Genomic DNA, 19,164 nt, shown 5'->3' with positions numbered 1-19,164 from the left:
TGAACAGAGGTCGCTTCCCATAGATATCATTCATATATATACACATCCGTCCCAAGAGGAGCCCACAATTAGAGTAGAATTAGGATTATAAAGTGGTTGGCAGGCCCGGGAGGTGGAAGAAAGGAGATGTTATAAGAGTGTATTTTATGGTGGAAGAGCTTCTTAGCTTACTCCAAATGATGCCAGCCACCACTTGCACACAGTTGATTTTGAACAAGGAAATTCCTGATCTTCGTTATCATAGCCTTTCATACAGTGTTATTTATATTTTCCTTGACTAATAGAATTTGGTCATGAAAATAGCCTTGTCTGTTGTCATTTGCAGCTGGTCTTGCCTGGCACCACCAACTGCCAACTTGTACCCATTCTGTGAAACTCGTGTTGGGTTTCCTGTGTGCACACTCATGTCTATATGCTTTAATATGGCTGTGCCTTGTTTTTCATGTTTACACTTTGCCTCCCTCAGAAGTTTATCATTTTCAGCAGCTGGGGGTGGCTGGTACTTTTTGTTCTGCTCTGTTATACCTAATATAGTAGGAGACATCCAAGAAAAACCAGTAGAGAATGATGCTACCATGTAGCAGGCTCTACACAGAAAAAAGCATAGAGCCCTTGACCCTCTGAGAATGGTGCTACCATGTAGCAGGCTCCACACAGAACAGAGCATAGAGCTCCTGACTTCCATCTCCATAGAATGTTGCCTAAGATCTCAAATCTCATCCATGAACTCCTTCTACCTGTGGCTGTTAGAACCTACTGACCAAGTGGGTTCTGCTGATCTACAGTATACTGGAGAATGATACTGTATGTATGTGGGGCTTTGCCTGCTGGAAGGGGAAAGGACATGCTCGTGGTATCCCCACTTGTTGGTAGAAACTACACAATGATTCTGTAATTGGTACTGAGTCAATTTCCTATTTTAGAGGAATTCTTTATTTTCCTTCCCTCTCCAAAAAGTTCTCTAGTACGCCCTTCAGCACCGGACACCAGGACAAGTCAAGTGGATCTGGAGGTTTCTTTATCTTCCTTTCTATCATCATGTATCCATTCCCTAATGATTCCACAATAGTCCAACACAACAATAAGCAGCAACAACTTTGTTCCCAACTTCTTGCCCCATTTCAGTTGCTGTGCTTAATGGCCTCAAGAATTGGGTGCTACCTGATTAATGATGTGTGTGTGTGTGTGTGTGTGTGTGTGTGTGTGTGTGTGTGTGTGTGCGCGTGTGAGAGAGAGAGAGAGAGAGAGAGAGAGAGAGAGAGAGAGGGGTGGGGGAGGATATTCTGTGCTGCCTACATACTGTAGTGATTCTATTAGCTTGGAATTGAAAATTCGGGTGAAGGAAAACAAAGTAAAAGCCACCTCATCAGATATGATGAAGTAATTCCCCAGACCTGAGTTACACAAGTGTCTCTTTACATTCTGTGCTTGAGTCACAGAAGTGTCTCTTTACATTCTGAGCTTTATTGCTTTAGCATTTTTTTTAAAAGAATCATTATTGTATCTTGTGGACAGAATTGGCTCATAAATCTCAAAAAAAAAAAAAAAAAGCTAATTATGTTTGGTTACTAGTATTGCCTGAATCCTGATGAGCTCCCTCCTATTTCTAGGTTAGCTGATGGAAAGGTGATGTGCGTGCATACATGCATGCGTGTATGTGTGTGTGTGTGTGTGTGTGTGTGTGTGTATACCAATGTGGAAAAGTATGTCCTGGTAATTGCAGTTCACTGAGAAAAGAATGATAGTTTGCCATTAAAGGAGTTTTGTATCACTTGGTTATGCTAAAATGAGCATGGGAGAGTCCAATTTCAGATCAAAGAGGGTAATTATACTTCTTCTCTACTATTTATGCAAATCTGTTAGGGAAAGGAGAAGACAGAAGAACACATTAGCCTGATAGGTTATGAACCATATTCTCTCCCTCCCTCCTTCCCTCCCCTCTCTTTCTGTTTCTCTCTGTGAGTGTTTGGGATGAAAACAGTAGCTATGTAGTGTTTATATAGGTGATGGAGATACTTAAAAGTCACACACAGAACAAATAGTGCCATGCCACTGAGTCCCCCATGTTAGAGACAATGCCTGTTTGCATGGTTGCTGCCTTACGTTTGAGTGCCTACGTGTGCCTCGTTTGATAAAGAGCTTGAAGCAGGGACTTAAATACTTGTCTAAAAGCACAGCATAAACAGCAGAACCTCGGATAACTAGTTTTTAATTTTTCCTTTCGGTAGTAACTAAAACCAAGACAAAAACAAAAATTAGAAAGCAAATACAAGCAAGCTAAAGATAAGCAACCTCTTATTATAAAAAAAAAAAAGTATTACATTTTTGTATGTATGCAAATGCTAGCATGCCAAGGGTTGTGTGTGTGTGTGTGTGTGTGTGAAGGTCAGAGGACAACTCCTAGGAGTCAGTTCTCTTCTCTTATTGTGTGGATCCCTGGGATTGAACTCTGGTCCTCAGAATTGGCTGCAAGCCCCTTTACCCACTGAGCTATTCTTCAGCCAAACAAATGGTGATTTTTAATGCAGAGAACTGTGCTGAAGGTAACTATTTGTGTTAAGTCAATCAGTCACCTTTGATTATACAAGCATTCGAGCTTCTGTTAACGCCTCCAACAATCTCTGCCCTGGAAATTTTGGAAGTAGAGGCTTCATTCCTTCTAAGTGAGGATTGTAGGCCAGTCATTTGTTTCTCCTGGATACTAAGTTTCTTTCTGAGTTCCCACTAGGAAATTCTTCACCAAAGCAGGGAAACTGAAAGCGCTCGGGACTAGAGAGGTGGCTAAGCAGGTTAGGGTTGCTTTTTTTTTTTTTTTTTTTTTTTTTTTTTTTTTTTTTTTTTTTTTTTTTGGTTTTTCGAGACAGGGTTTCACTGTGTAGCCCTGGCTGTCCTGGAACTCACTCTGTAGACCAGGCTGGCCTCGAACTCAGAAATCCACCTGCCTCTGCCTCCCAAGTGCCTCCACTGCCCCCCTAGGGTTGCTTGCTGCTCCTCCAGAGGGTTTCAGTTTCTGATAGCACATCAGGCAGCTCACAACTGCTTGTAATTCAGGTTCTTGGGAGCTGACACCCTCTGCTTCCTCTGGCTCCTAAATGTGTGTTGGTAGACAGACACACATAAGCAAAATCAGCCTTTTAAAGAAGGGAAGCGTCCCCGCCTCCCTTTTAATTTGCTGCACCAGGGCTTGTAATTGATTAGTGAACTGTATCCCCATTCACTTTACCTTCCCTCCCACCGCCCTCTCTCCCCCCCCTCCTCTCCTTTTCTCCTTCTCCCCCTCTTTCGGATATGATCTAAGTTACCACTTGGCCTTGAACTCAGTTGCACTGTGTAGCCCTGGTGGTCCTAGATTTTGCAAGCTTCCTGCCTCAGTCTCCTGAGTGTTGGGATTATAGATGTATACTACTATGCCCCACTCTTTCTCCGCTTTCACCACCGAGGCCTTGTAACCGATCATATCCTTCCCTAATCGTGTAAGCTAAAGGCTTCAAAAGAACCTTGTATCCAGAACTACAAAGCATTTTCATGTGCCACTGAGTGTGATAAGGGAGTCTGGCAGGGAGTGGGATGAGTGAGGAGCAATGAAAGTTACTTCGGGGGCTTTTTGATCTCAGGAGTCCTTTAGAATTTTATTTTCTTTATTCTTTATTTTGTATGATTCTCCTTTCTTATAATCACTTGAAAGAATTTGATGTATGCCCGTGTAAGTATCAAAAACCTCTCTCTGTAAATAATGGAGGTTAACTATTTAAATCAGCATATGCTCCCCATCTTCCTATCTTGTTGGGAGGTGAGCTGAACATTTCTTCAGGTGGGCTGGCATCAGTTATCAAAAGATGAACAGTCTTGACCCACAAAAAAAAACCTGTCTGTGTCTGCCCTCCTCCCACCCCGCCCCTGATTCTACGCACACATACCCATCCATGCATAGCCAGGTACATGTGCCAGAGTACAACTTTCAGAGAAATGGTTCTCTTCTACCATATGGGCTCTAGGAAATCAAACTTAGGTCATCAGACTTGGTGGTGAACTTACATTATCAGCTGAGCCAAATTGCCAGCCTAATTAATTTTTACTTAAAAATGGCCTGTCATAACTGAATCTTAAGAACCGTTATATCTGAAACCACTTAGTCTTAAAGAAAAGATACGCTGGAATTGCTGAGGAAATCTTTTAAGTTTTTTTTTCTCTTGAATACATAAAAAATTTCAAAGCACTTAGCTGGTGGGGTACCTTTGACACTCACTCTTCATTTAGCTGACAACCTGTTGTAAATAAAGTTGAGTTAGGGCCTATAGCTCAGCTCTTCCATGTCTTCCTCTAGGACCCTTGGTGCTCATTTCCTTCTTTGGGGAGGTCTACAGGTCAGTTACATCGTATATGTTTAAACATCTCAGGGATGTAGCTGTCCCTTAGACACAGTGCGTGGCTTTGCTTTGGTGTCCTGTCTGCTCCTTGCCTCATCTCAGGATAGAATCCCAAGCCTTGAAATATCAAAGCAGCCTGCCAGTGGGGTGTTCTCTGCTCCTTTTTAGCAATCATCTTTATTGCTGTTCATTTCTCCTGATTGCTGCTCTGACATTACCCAGGGCAGCTCAACTAGATAAATTAGTCCCTTTCTCAACAAATAAGAAAAAAAACCATTGACATTTTGGCAGTGCTAAACTCATTAACTGTATGAGCCAGGAGCCCTGCTTTTACTGAAGAGGCATCCTGAGCATGTGACTGCAGGTTGGGGAAGATAAAGACAGTACAGATCCTAATTAGCAAGTGTAATAAATGGCAACACAGTTTGTGGGACTCCCTGAATAACATTAATCAGATTTAGAAAGCTACCACAATTTAATCATTTGTTTCAGTGTGACTGTGGGGAAAAAAAAAAAAAGCCCACATTAGTCTGGAGATAGAAATGTCTGATGTGTTCAGTAGCAGTAACTAAATTCAAGATGTCTAATTGTTTCTTATCATTCAGGGTCACATAAGAGAAGCTTACAGTAAGTTGTTGGTTCCCCACAGGAAAGCCTGTTGTAGTCTGAAAGGTCCAGTTCCCACATGGAGAGAGACCTCTAAAACTGACACCCTTGTCAGTGGTTTTTGAGCAGAAAAGTCCGAATGTGCTGCAAATGTCCTGAGGCTGCGAAGCTGGTCTCAGCCCCACCGTCTCAGCCACCTTGCCTACTGTTGCCTTTGCCATCTGATTTCTGCTGCTGATTTTCTTTTGTCCCTTCGGTATGTTTTACTTCTCACCTTTCAGATAAATAAGTGTGGCCTTTATAGATCACACAGGGATCTTTGTTAATCTTTCTGTCCCGTGTGGTCCAGCATTAGCCAGTCAGTGTGCCATTGAGTAAAATCTCTGGGTCCTCTACTTGGGTGTCTTTTAACTGCTGATTTTGTTTTCCTCTTCAGCCCAGTGTTTAGATCTTTTAAAAGCCAGTTAAAACTAGTTTCCAAATCGTCAAAGATGTACTAGCAGGTGTTTGAGAGGAATCCACGCCTCCCAAACTGAAAAGGTTTGGTTTTGGCAATAGCTTTTGGGGTTGTAGTCTTCAGCTCTGCTGTTCCTATAACTGGATACCCGAGAGAGCTAGCTTTAGCAAAGAAGAAGTTTGCTTAACTCGTAGATTTGGAAGCTAAAGTTGACAAGGCACGATGCAGGCTGGAGGTAGGGCTTTGTGATAGGTAGTTGGTGGCTGCCGGAGCTCATGGGAACAAAGATCCAGAGGAGGCTAAGTGAGACCAAGCTTGCCCTTTTTACATTACCCGTCTCATGAGAGCCTCGAGAGGGAACAGTAACCTGAGTATCAAGCGAGTTGACTTATTATGGTATGGTTTCAGAGAAATGGTTTGAAGTAGTTAAGTGCATCTGAGAAAGATGGTTCCCCATAGAAAAGTATTGCTGCTGCTGGTGTATGTGTGTGTGTGTGTGGGGGGGGGGGCGGGGAGTCAGCGAGCGAATGTGAGGCATAGTATTTGACCAGGTGAGAGTAAGGAGTGAAGCCCTGCCCCTCAGAGGTCCTCCAGTCTGTGGTATGTGCACACTGAGGAGTACACCTAATGCATTTCCTCTTGGAAAAACCATTTCAGCATTAGCTGGACATTGTGTGGGAGCATGTGCTTATGGGGAAGTGTCAGACATCATGGGTAGGATTGGAGATATGGTGAGGAGGAAAAAGAGGGAAGCATTGTTTCTGTAAGCCAGCTTTGCCAAGGTGAAGCCTGTGTGGCCTGCAAGATTCCATGGGGAAGGTGAGAGGCACTGAGAAGGAGGCAGCAGTGGAAAGTCAAAGATATAAATCTGGCTGATTTGGATTTTTTCTTTTTTCCTTGAAGTTCTACTCTATTTAATTTGGACATTTTCATGTAAATATATAATGTACTTTGAATGGCCCCCTATATCCCACCCATGTTCCCCATCTACCTTCCTTCTTGCCCATACCATCAGTCCCTTAGATAATTTTGCTTCCACTTTCATGTCATCTGAATATTCCACGGTGTTGCAGGAATATTTTTTTAAAAAATGAATCCACCTCACAAACTCTCTTTCCCACTGGTAATGTTCTAGTGCTGGTACCGTCGGACCACAACATTAAGTCCCGGTGGGTTCTTGCTATTTTCTCTCAGCTAGCAGCAACATTTTGCTCACATGCAACTCTTTACACACCCCCACAATTATTCATCTAATGTCTAGAACCCGGTAAAGCATATGACTCTTAAGGCTTAATTATTTAATCAGATTTATATAATAATAAGATCACAATTACAAAAATGCCAATTGGTTTATCTAATAATAAGATCACAGTTACAAGTAGCCAATACAATAATTTCAGTGCCAAATGATAAAGACAAATTTTGACCCAATTAATTTAACCTTGTAAAAACCTTAGCCTGGTTATAACCATCCAGAGTCTGAATCTTCATCTTCCTCCGTCTCTCCATGATGAAGCTCCGCCCCTTCCTACTCTGCTATTTTTTTCTCCTTAACTTCTAGCTCCACCTCTCTATTCCTGTCCAATCACAGGCCTGTCACTGCCCTAATGTGATTGGACAGAGAAAATGCTGCAACACCACGGTTTGTTTGTGTCTGTATAAAATCCAAGAACTAACAATGAGAGAAAACATGAAATATTTGTCTAAGACTAGCTTAATTTACTTAATGTTGTCATCTTACTTTTATTAACAATAAAGCCTTATTGAGCTATGATTCATATACATGTAGCTTATCTATATACAATGTACAATTCGGTGGTTTCAGCATATTTCCAGGGTGGTGTCGCTATCATCACACTCCGAGTTTAGAACATTTTGTCATCGCCAGAGAAACCCATTAGCAACCATTCCATGCCTCGGGGAAAGCATTTATCTCCTTCTGTGACTCTGGATTTTCCTATTCTGAAAACTGTGTAATGTTAGCCTCCTGGATCCATGAATTCTGCACGTGTAGATTCAATCGACCGTGGACCAGAAATATTCAGAAAAACAAATGGGTCTGTCCAGATCGGGTACATATTTTTTCTTGTCATTATTCCTTAGACAATATATCACAGCTATTTATGTAGCATTTCCATGGTTCTGGGTATTATATATTAATCTAGAGAACATTTAAAGTGTATGGGAAAATATGTGTATATTATGTGCAAATACATCCTTTTCTGTACAACTTGTACATAATCATCCTAAAATTCTCTGTTACAATTTGTAACAATTGGCATTTTGGGACTAGGTTTTGTCACTTAGGGTTTGTTGTATTAGTTACTATCTTGCAACCAGACTCCCAATAAAAGCAACTTAGACTGAGAAGTTTGTTTTGGCTCACAGTGCAAGGTTAAGGTCTGTTCTGGAACAGGAGGGATGGTGGCAGGGGTGTGAAGCAACTGGTCACATTTGTGGCAGCAGCAATCAGAGAGAGACAACTACCCGTGGTCACTTGTCTTTCTTCACTTTATGCAGGCTAGGACCACAGCCCATGGAATGGTGCCCCACCACAGTTAGGAACTTCCCACCTCAGTTAACCTAGTCCCCTTGTGCGTTATCCTGAGGTTTGTTTCCATGGTGATTGTAAAACCCATCAAATCAACAATCAAAATTAGCCATCATGTCGTATTTTTAAGTTTTACCCCTATTATAATATGCTTAAGTAGGTGGCTAGGTTTTGATTTGGGATCTGATGGCTAGGAAATGGTCCCCAGTGGAGGGGCTGCCTCTGCCTCATGTATTAAGTGAAAAGATGGGTGTAACGTCAGTAGCTATTGTGAAGATCAGCTATGTGTATGAACATCAGTTGATTTACGTGTGTGTGTGTGTGTGTGTGTGTGTGTGTGTGTGTGAGAGAGAGAGAGAGAGAGAGAGAGTTTGTGTGTGTGTGTGTGTGTGTGTGTGTGTGTTTATGGGGAGGTTCTAATGTTTTCCTAAAGAGAAGATAGGTTCTAGGGGTGAGCGGGTGAAACTTGAACACAAGTACATTCAGGTTGATGATGACATGTGTGAGTCTGAAGAGTCCCTGAGGCAGTCACTCCTGTGTGCTGGGAGACAACGCTGAGAGCTGAGGGAGCTTTTCAAAAGTCAGGCAGTGAGGGCTGAGGTCTGGTCCCTAGGTCTGCTTAAGTAGAGACATGGGAAGGGAGGCACAGAGGAAGACAGGGAGGGAACAAGAAAGCACTCTTGGATGCTGGGGGAATCGCTAAACCTGTTTTGCTGAAATGGTTTAACGATGTGATCATTGCTAAATTCTCCTAATTAGTGAACTGTTGGCCAAGTCATGTCTGTGCAGGATCCTCTGACCCAATTTACTATTGGCCCAGGGCCATGTGTGCTTAACTGGTCAGTAATTTAGGCTCTTAATTGAAAAAACAAAACGAAACGAAACAAAGTGTTCTGGCTTTGAAATGTGTCCTGGATCCTAGGTTGACTCTGTGACATAATCTTTTTCAGGTCATAGTTTTTGTATTGGTTTCTCCCCCTCCCCCTTTTTGGCTGCACAAGGTAGTTCCTTGCTAGAGCACTGGGGCTGACTTCTCATATAAGAAAGTGTCTGAAGTGTGAGGGTGGTGTCTTTAGGTGTAAAGAGGTGGTACTGTCCATTGGCCACCCATCCCTCTCCCAGATAAAGATGAACAAAAGCAGCTGTGAGATACTGGGAATTTCCAGCTCCTTGCTGCAAGGCCTGCTGTGTTGTGTAACCATATGGAAAAGGTGTAATTGAAAATTGTTAGGTGAACAGGAGAGTCCTGCTTTGGGAGTGACTATCCTGCATTTATTTCTTATCTTGGTTTCTTCTTTCTTTCTTTCTCTCTTTCCTTCCTTTTTTTTCTGTTTGTTTGTTTTGGTTTTGTTTTTTTGTTTTTTGTTTTTTGTTTTTTCAAGACGGAGTTTCTCTGTGTATCCCTGACTTGCCTGGAACACACACTCTGTAGACCAAGCTGGCCTTGAACTCACAGAGCTCCATTTGTCTCTGTCTCTCCAGTGCTGGGATCAAAGGTGTGCGCCACCACAGCCCAGCCTTTCCCAATTTCTTTTTCAGAGTTGGTAGTGATACTTTGGTGGTGGTCAAAGGAGTGTGTGTGTATGGGAGAATATTTAGAAGAGAAAGAAAAGCCAGAAAATGTAAAATAAACTGGAGGTAGAATATTATCTGAGCTATAACCAAAAGTGTAGATACAACAAGAGCCAAGAGAAATGAACCTAATTTTCCCTGGAGTTTTGCATGGGACCTTGGTTGTAAGTGAAGCCTGGGTCTACTGCTAGTCTGGCCCTGAAACGGGAGGGATCTCACTTGCTAGCATGTGATCTAGGAAACTTGTTCTATAGCTGGGGAGGGATGTGGTGCTGAGAAGGGTCCAGGCAAAGGGTGGACTGAGTTCCCAAGGACTTCGTGAGTTCCTTACTGACCCACGAGCAACAAGGACAGATGCAAAGGAATTTGTTCGACTTTTGCCTTAAATGGACACAGGTGGTTTGGGGACCTTGAAATGCATAGTGTGCAAAACACCAGGCAATTTTTAGAATGCCTTTGGGGATGTGTAGGACGAAGTATATGGGGTAAAAAGAGGTGGCTTGCATGGCTGTCTGCGGTCGCAGAGAAGCAGCTATAGATACTGAGATCAGACAGATCCTGGGATATCTTTACTTGGTTATTAGCTAGAAAGAAAACATTTATTAAAAGTGCTAGGCTGCAGTGGCGGAAGGAGAGCCATGGAAAAAAATATTTTACTTTTTCAAGTCATGTGGTCTGTCACACCTCCACCCCCTGCTCCCAGAGGTAGGAGTACTCACAGATAACATGTAAATAAATACCTACTGTGTTCTAACTTTACCGACAGTGAGATTTGAATTTCATATAGTTTTTGTATAACACGAGGGGTTTTTTTTTGATATTTTTGTAAAAATCTATTTAAACTGTGAATCCCCTTCTTAGCTTGCAGGCGACACCGATGCATGAGGTGGGTGGGTTTGGTCCGTAGGCTGCAGCTGACAGATCCCTAGAGTATCCTATGGAAGTAAGGGATTGCGTGATTTTTATGGTGGCTGAGGTGAGTGAGAAGAGCTGTGACTGAGTGTGTATGTACTTATGAGTTCAGCTTTTTCATTAACCCCTGAGGACCTACAAACTGCTGGCTCTCATCCATCTAAACCGTGAGATAAGGGAACGGTTTTATATTTGGTGAGCTGGTTTTGCGGAGGAGAACTAATGCTCAGCAGCCCATTCCCCTGACCGTCTTGAGTGAGACACTCCAGTCACTGTGTTAGGGGGGATAGTCAAGTACTATGGAAAGTTTAAAGGGAAACATTAAATTAATGGGGAGGTGCTCTTATAATCGACCTTTAAGGAACTGCATATGCTGTCTTAAAGTGTGCAGTCCAAGAGTCTGATGTGTGCACGCAGGAAACCATTGCCACAGTCTGGGCAACGAGCTGTGTTCACGTCCTGAAATGGTCTCTCCTCCTTCCCTTCTCCTCCTTCCTTCAGCTACTGATTGCCCTGTCTGTCACTATATGTAGTTTGTGGTGGTTTTGTTTGTTTGTTTGTTTGTTTGTTTGGAGTTTTACATAAATAGAATTTTAAGACCATACTTTCATTTTGGTTCTTTCATGCAACACGATGTTAAGAGTCATGCCTGTGGCTGCACAGGTCAATAACTCAGTGGCTTTCGTTCTGATTGCTGCTTCTGCCGCTGCTGTCGTTTATTGCTGAGTAGCATGCCATCGCATAGATACTCACAGAGTCCTTGTTCATCTGTCAAAGGCATTCGAATGGCTTCTTTTTTTAGGGGTGTACAGTTTGTGGATATTGCCAAGTAAGTGTCTTAAAAGTCGCATGTTTTCCCTTTATAGACACACCTCTCACTTCCCCATAGTAAGTCCCTACGAGCAGATAATGTGGAACCAGAGCCATATGGAGAGTGTGTGTTTAACTCTCTGAGAAACTCCCAAACTCTTTCCCCTCCAGCGGCTGTGTGGGAGGGCTCCTTCCTTCCCAGGTCCTTGCCAGCTACGAGGAAGCAGCTCCAGAGGAATGTTGACTTATAGGCTTTATGTGACCCCCTTAAAGTCATATCCTTAAAAATGAGAGCACGGATATCTCCTGCCTCTTTTGTTTCCCGAACGTTTGTATAGTGTGAGGAATCAATACGCCCCAAATGGAGTGTGGGACTTATGTGAAGTGATTGTAGTCATCCCCCTTCCCAACCCCTGCACCTTTCCTTCCCGCCTTAAGTGTACGTCAGCTCTTTCCTCTCCTTGCTTTTCTTACTCCCTTCGTTTCTTTTCCTTTCACTGTGATCCACTGAGATTCCATCTTGATCTGGTGGAATCTGAATGCTTCCACAGAGCTTCTTGAAGACGGAGGTGCTTATGGAGACAGCCCTCGGTCGCTAACGGCTGCGTTATAGCTTTTACTTCTCAGACTGGCTTCCTCGAAATGAAATTATTACGACCTTTCTGCCCTGTCTTTGAGGGTCATGTCACTCTGAGACATGAGACGGTATGGAAAAACACGAACATCATAGGTGGAAAGTTGAACCTTGCATCAACAGCCAGTTTTGTAGTATCCTAGGTGGAGGTTTCTTATATTGATCTCAAAGCCTGTCCTCTGTCCAGGTGAGTCCAGCTGTGACCCGTTTTTATGGTAGCCAGGATCTGACCCAGAACACGTGTTCTTAGATGATGTCTTTCTTCACTCCATTTCCTGGTCTTCTGCTCTCAGCTCCATTCCCTTTCGAGCTCCATCTCATTACAGTAACTTGGGTTAGTGGAACTCTCCTCCAGTGGTGAACCAGGTTGGTAAGTTAGTTGTCCAGTCGGTGCTGCTAACCAGCTGAAGGATTTGGAGGGGACACAGTCTCAACTTCTTAGGGTCCATCTTGAGAACACCATCCTCCTAAGGGGCAAAGAACTGAGGACCACCCGGATGGCAGGGACTGGTGGTCACTCTGCTCTTACAGTTGATGCCATGGTATAAAACCAAAGCATGAAGTAGACTTTCAGGAAGCAGAAATATTGAGCATAGTAAACTACACAAGTAGAAAAATGGATTTCTCCTGTTGAGTTGTGGGAAAATGTTTCTGAACCCTAGCCTGTTCATGCCATCAGCCTCCAGTGGTTGTGCTGGCTGGCAGTCATTTGTGCTCTGAGCATACACAGAACCCTCTGCCGGGACAAGCTGGTTAATCCAGGTAGAAGAGTGGGTCTAAACCTGTGCTTCCCCACAAGTAGCAGCATCCCCTGGGGAGTGTTAGAGATGGAACTTACTGGGCCTTGATCCAAACTTACTAACTCAAAAAAATCAGGCTGTGGGGCTGAGGAATATTCTTAACAGTTCCCACAGGGTGATTCTGAAACATGCCACAGTTGTAAATCATTTCCATTTACTGCTGTGTTTGGATCCCAGTTGTGTATTTTTTTTTTAATATTTTATTTGTATGAGTACACTGCATCTGTCTTCAGACACACACTCGAAGAGGGCATCGGATCCCATTACACATGGTTGTGAGCCACCATGTGGTTGCTGGGAATTGAACTCAGGACCTCTGGAAGAGCAATCAGTGCTCTTAATCACTGAGCCATCTCTCCAGCCTCTAGCTGTGTATTTTATAAGCTGACAAGGAGCAACTACTTTCTTTCTTGTCAGGAGAATAAGTTCCAGCACCCAGGAGGCAGGTAGATCTTTGTGAATTTGGGGCCAGCCGGGTCTACATAGTGAATTCTAGGCCAGCCAGGACTGCATAGTGAGACTCTGTCTCGAAGACAAACAAAAGAAAATAAAAGAAAATGAACAAACAACAAATGAACACCTCATTCCTGCCCTTGGAGATCAGGGAGGGGAATGATTAATGACCTGTGATACTGGCATCTAGGACCCTGTGATCAGTACCTGCTGATGCTGAGTATAGATGTTTAAAGGTAAGGTAGCAGATGAGAGAGGATAAAGGTGTAAAATATGGACAGTGACCAAATGAGTTTGCAAAGGAGAACAGAGAACTGACGTATACAATTATCTATCAGACCAGAGAAGAAAGGAAAGTCTTTCGACCAAGGATGGCTTTTCTCTACTTGATGGCAAGTCTGAGAGTTGAAACAAGAAATAACATGCCCAGGGTCATGGCTCTGGTATTAATTTTGTTTGAATCTTTTGATCTAGTGTTCATAGGAAATACCAAAGAGACTTACAAGGACCGTTAAGTACCTGGCATTCCAACAGGTCCTATGCTCTGCATCAGTCTTCTTGGGAAGTCCTCTGGACATATAAGAAGCCAGCACCTTGAGTTGCACTGGTTAATCCACCTATATTGGCAGGTGGTTATACAAACCCACAGACCCTTGATTCTTGAATAACTAGTTAGTTTGGTTGCACTTCAGCAGCAGTGATGGAAGCAGCTGTAAGGAATTACAGAGCATCCCCTAGAGCAGTAGTTTTCCACCTTCCAGATGCTGTCACCCTTTAACACACACAGTTTCTCATTGTTGTGACCCATGACCATAAAGTTATTTTCATTGCTACTGCACAACTGCATTTTTGCTACTGTTATGAATCATAATGTAAATATCTAGTGTTTTCTGATGATTTTAGGCAACCTGTTTGAAAGGATTATTTACTCTGAAAAAGGGTCATGACCCACAGGTTGAGAACCTCTGGTCTCAATGATGACTATTTTAGATTTTAGACTCAACCCATTTACTATGTCAAGGTGTCTAAAGGAAGATGCTTTTTGGAAGCATGTGTAAATATGTGCTTCTTTTTATCCTGTGTGCCACCCGACAGCACCTCATTTCTTCCAGTTCATCTGACTTGGTAGGATTGCTGATTAATTCATTTCTTTGTGTGTCAGTTTAATTGAATGACATTCTTAAATGTTAACTATATGCTGAAGGTTACACTTATCATCTAGACTTGTAAATCCTTCTAGCAAAGAAGTGGATGCTTCAGTGTTGGAGAGATAGCTCAGCAGCTAGATACTAGCTGCTCTTGTACAGGCGCCAAATTCAGTTCCCAGCGTCCGTGTCTGGTGGCCTGTAACTGCAGCTTCCGGGAATCTCTGCCTTCTGAGAGCCTCTGTGTTTACATGGGCAAAGACACAGGCACTTGTCTATACATAATTAAGACCAAAACTATAAACAGATATAGGTATCTACTGCATAAGAAAGAGTTTGGGTTTGGGTTTGGCACCGTGTTCCCTAGCACAGGAAAACCTCAGATGTGAGCAAGGCACTGAGGCTGGGGGATTATAAGCTGGTTTTCCACCCATGTTCACTTCTGTTGGTGAGCATATTCCACTATCGCTATATTTTTGTAAACATAACTCATTGTGAAGATGTAGCACGACTTTACATTTCTTGAACACCGAGGCCTGCTTAAACTTGTTCAGAAGTAAAATCATATTGAGAAAAGTACCTGGCTATTTGTTACCAGAGACAGAATTTGAGCTGTCAAGTGGAAAAGGGGAAGTGACTGGTCTTGATAAAGATAGTTTACTAAGACGCATCCTAATACATATTGGCTTTTGTTGTTGTTGTTTGGTTTGGTTTGTTGTTAGACTGGGTACATGTAGCTTAGGTTGGCCTTGAACTCACTGATGTCACTGAGTATGGTAGTGGGATTACAGGCATGAGCCACCATGCCTTCTTTTTGCAGTGCAGGGTGTTGGACCCAGGACTTTGTACGTGGTAGGCAAATGCTCTTTCAGATAAGCTACATTCTTAGCCCACTGATATGCGTGCTTCAATATTTGTTTTATGTGTATGACTGCTTGGCTTGTATGTACATATATGTACCATGTATTTGCCTGCTGCCCAAGAAAGTCAGGGAGAGCATCAGACCTCCCTGAAAATTGGAGTTATGGGTGATTATAAAACTGGTCCATTTCTCCCGACCCCTCTCCATATTAAAAAAAAAAAAAAAAGACAACTTCTTTATATGTACCTATTTATTTACCTATCTTATTTATTTATTTATTTGTTTGTTTGTTCATGTGCTTTTGTGTGTGGGCATGTACATGCAATAGTGCACATATGGAGGACAGAGGATGACCTACAGAGTTGGTTCTTGCCTTCCCCCATGGGGTTCTGAGGATTGAACCCAGGTTCCCCAGTCTTGTGGCTAATGCCATTATCCGCTGAACCTTCTTCCTGACCCTCAAGAAAAAAAAAAAACACAAAAAACCCATGAATAGATAAATAAAACCATATGTGTCCTCATTAGAGGAGTACTGTGTGATGCTTCGTAGTATGCTTCAATTCTCATATTAATGACTGTGATATCGTTCATGTTTTCTAAAGAAATGTGTCAGCATTTGGAGTAACTGCATAACTCAGGGAAGCAGAATTTCCCCCAAGTTGTTCACGGGTAAAAAAAAAAAAAAACCTTTTCTGAGTTTGAGATGAATTATTACATTTAATTTAACAGATTTCATGCCATACATTTTATGTTGCATCTTTTAGAAAGCTTCATTCCTTGGTCTACAAGTTTTTGCCTGAACATATGTATGTGTACCATGTGTGTCTGATGTTCATGGAGACCAGAGAAGGCATCCAATACCCTGAACATGGAGTTACAGTTAATGTTTGTAACTAACATGTAAATGGTTGGGACTGAACCTGTGTTCTCTGCAAGAGCAGTAAGCATTCTTAACTGTTGAATCATCTTTCACGCCTTGTTTTAAAATTATAAACTGGCAATTTATATCTGCATGACTTTATGGAGCACTAAATGATATCTGGACTTATGAATACAATGTAGAATAATTAAATCAAGCTATTAATGTATCTACCTTCAAATCTTTTGTGGCTAGACCATTTGAAATTTAATTTCCTAGTTGTATTGAGCATGCTGTGCATAGGTCTCAAACATGAAGCACAAATTCTCGCTCAGACTTTGTCCTCTGGGAATGCTGTCTTCCCATCATCCCCCTGGCCTCCCAGCCTTCTCCCTCCAGTATGTGATCTACTCCCTTGGGGTCCACATATGTGTGAGAACATTTGTTATATTTCTTTGTGTGGCTCATCTCACACAGCATAAATTCTCCAGTTCCACCCAGGTTGTCACAATGGACTAAATTTCCTTTTGGAATAATGTGTAATATTGTTTTGTGTCTTCACTCACTGTATAAGCTCCATTTATTGATGTCCATCCACTGTGGTCACTTGGGTCTTCTCTTGCCCATTGTGAGGAGAGCTGCAATAACAAGGGCACTGGCTTCCTTCCTGTCTTTATGGTAAATGCTCAGAACCAGGATTGCTGGATGTAATTGACCTTTTAAAAAACAAAACAAAACAAAACAACAACAACAAAACTCTTCATTTGTTGAATTTTGGGGAAATACTGAAAATTTTGTAAAAATAATCTGAAAAGACGGTATGTTTCCGTTTTCTGAGACTGTGTAGATGAGGCGAGATGTTGGTCTGATGCCTCAGTAACTCAGCAACACTGTTCTGTAACAGAGGGAGGCAAGCATGTCGGAAACACTCCTCCCGCTGAAAGGGATTTTAAAAAAACGCTCCGTGCCACCATCCTTGGTAAGCTCTATTCTGCAAAGTGTAAATTTCTATGAACCCTATATAAATTAACATGTAACTTAAAAAGTTTACTTTTAATGCACTATGTGCCAAGTAGCAATAGAAATAATTCACATAAAAAGCCTCATTAGGCTCATTAGTAATTTAGGATTTAATTCTGAGACCCAGAGTGTGAGAAACACTACACTGAATTAGGTGACTGTCTAGGTTTAAAGATTTCTTTTGTTTTGACTTTTTGATTTCTTTTTAAATCTAAGAACTACTATTTTTTTAATTAGAATTATAATTGGGAACCTCTGAAGATGAAAAAAGCTATCATTTGAAAGTGACAATGTACTCCGTACTGCAGATGGGTATTCAATGTGGTAAGACAGGTATCCCTGACTTCTGACCCAGGTCCAAGACAAGCCTTAAAAAGGCTATCACATGGAAGTTAGAATACAGATGGAGTACATCTGAGTTTCCCCTTTACCTATGCTTTTAAATTAGAACCGATTCTTAGAGCCAGCCTCCTCCTGCTCCCTCTGAGCAGTCTTATGTGTCACATTTCTTCTTCTGTGTATCAAACTCAGCCTGAGCAGTGAGTCTGGCCTGCAAAAGATGATTTACTTTTGTACCTGCCTTTTATAACTTTTAAATTTTTAGTGCCTTAGGCCTTGTGTGAAGATGATATTTACTGTTCCATGAAATTAATCAGTTTTTCTATTTGTAGACTCATAGTATAGTTTACTGAACTATTTTAATTGAGACTTGACTTTTTCTAAAAATGCATATTTTCTGGAGTAGCATCTTGGCATCTACGGAAAACCTTGGGAACCGAGGGCTGAGAAGGTACAGCGTGGGATCACAGCTGCTTTTGTGAATGCCCTTCGATGCATATTGAAAGCAAAATGCCTCCCAACTAATTGTATTTTCCTTTGATAAATGATAGTAGGTCTATTACCGGACTTCCTGTAGTTTCAAAGGCCATCTTTAAGCCATAATGTAAATTTGTGGGATTAGAAGTCAAGACTGAATAATTTTGGATAATCATGATTGCTAGTAAGTCTTTTGTTTCCTGGCTAAGAGAGAAACATGACATGTTTTTTTTGTTTGTTTGTTTTTTTAGTTGAGTTGGGCTTTGTCTATAATAGTGGGGCAAATCACACATGACCAAGAATATAAAATAGACGCAGTAATACACTTCTCTGTTCCAGAATCCTTGTTTGATTTGGGAGAAGGGGGCGTTGAAGAAGCCCCTTTCTAGCTATTATAACTGATTGGGGGCAAGGTATGTTGGGTGGTTTGGGTTTGTTTTTGTCTTGCTTTTATTATTGTTAAGTCATGACAGTATGGGCCCAGTCATAGAAAACCCCTGTCTGTCTTTTTCCACACCTGGAAAGTTAAACAGAAAGTTAACTTCTACCTGGAATTTAAACAGATCACTCCAGATCATCTGCTCTAGTAATGAATGGGAAACAGAAACTGTAATTATGTGGTCAAACCAAGTAAGGCGCATCCTAATCTTCCCGTATGGTCTCTAAATGAACTGTCAAATTACTTTAAAGGTTTTAATTAGCATAATTAAGCAGAATAAGAGATAAGATACACTATTTTATGTGTTAGATCACAGCATTTAACAGGAGCTTTAAACTTAATTAGCCCTTCCAACCCAGGCCAGGTGTGAGACACATTTCCTAAGGTCAGAAAGCACAATATAGCCAGTGTCTCCACAGGCTGAAAATGTTTCCCATTCTTAGCTGGGTTCTAGAGTGCTCTTGTCTTCTTGTGTTTATCTATTGAGTTGCAAATGCCTTGCTATCCCCCAAAGTACATTTGTTATCTAGTTTTATTCTATATGCTCATAGAAACTTTATTTTTATTTCATTCACCTTTGCCTTCATTCACCATATGCAAATACTTGTATTTTCTTGCATCACCGCCCCCTTTTTAAAAATACCAATTCCCAGACCTCCTGCAATGAGAATTTTGAAAGAAACAAAAAACCAAAAACCAAAAACCCAATGCCTTGGGAAACTGCCATCAGCCCAGAGTGGTTGTTTATTTAGTACTTTCGCTCTGGTTAAACTTTAAAACTGCCGCCCCGTTTGTTTTTTTCACTGGGTCTGGGTGTGTGATGACGATTACATCACCTTATCAATCAGAGGGTTGTTGATC

The 19,164-nt window shown here is 41.8% G+C and overlaps 1 protein-coding gene across 2 annotated transcripts in view; it reads left to right on the top strand.

Moving 5' to 3' along the window:
• Mcc (MCC regulator of WNT signaling pathway) overlaps window positions 1-19,164 on the top strand; it is a 378,104-nt gene that overhangs the window by 167,347 nt on the left and 191,593 nt on the right. The window lies entirely within an intron of this gene.

This window comes from Mastomys coucha, unplaced genomic scaffold (genome assembly GCF_008632895.1).
Source record: "Mastomys coucha isolate ucsf_1 unplaced genomic scaffold, UCSF_Mcou_1 pScaffold13, whole genome shotgun sequence".
In the NCBI taxonomy this organism is placed as follows: Eukaryota; Metazoa; Chordata; class Mammalia; order Rodentia; family Muridae; genus Mastomys; species Mastomys coucha.
This window is presented reverse-complemented; position numbering and strand designations above follow the sequence as displayed.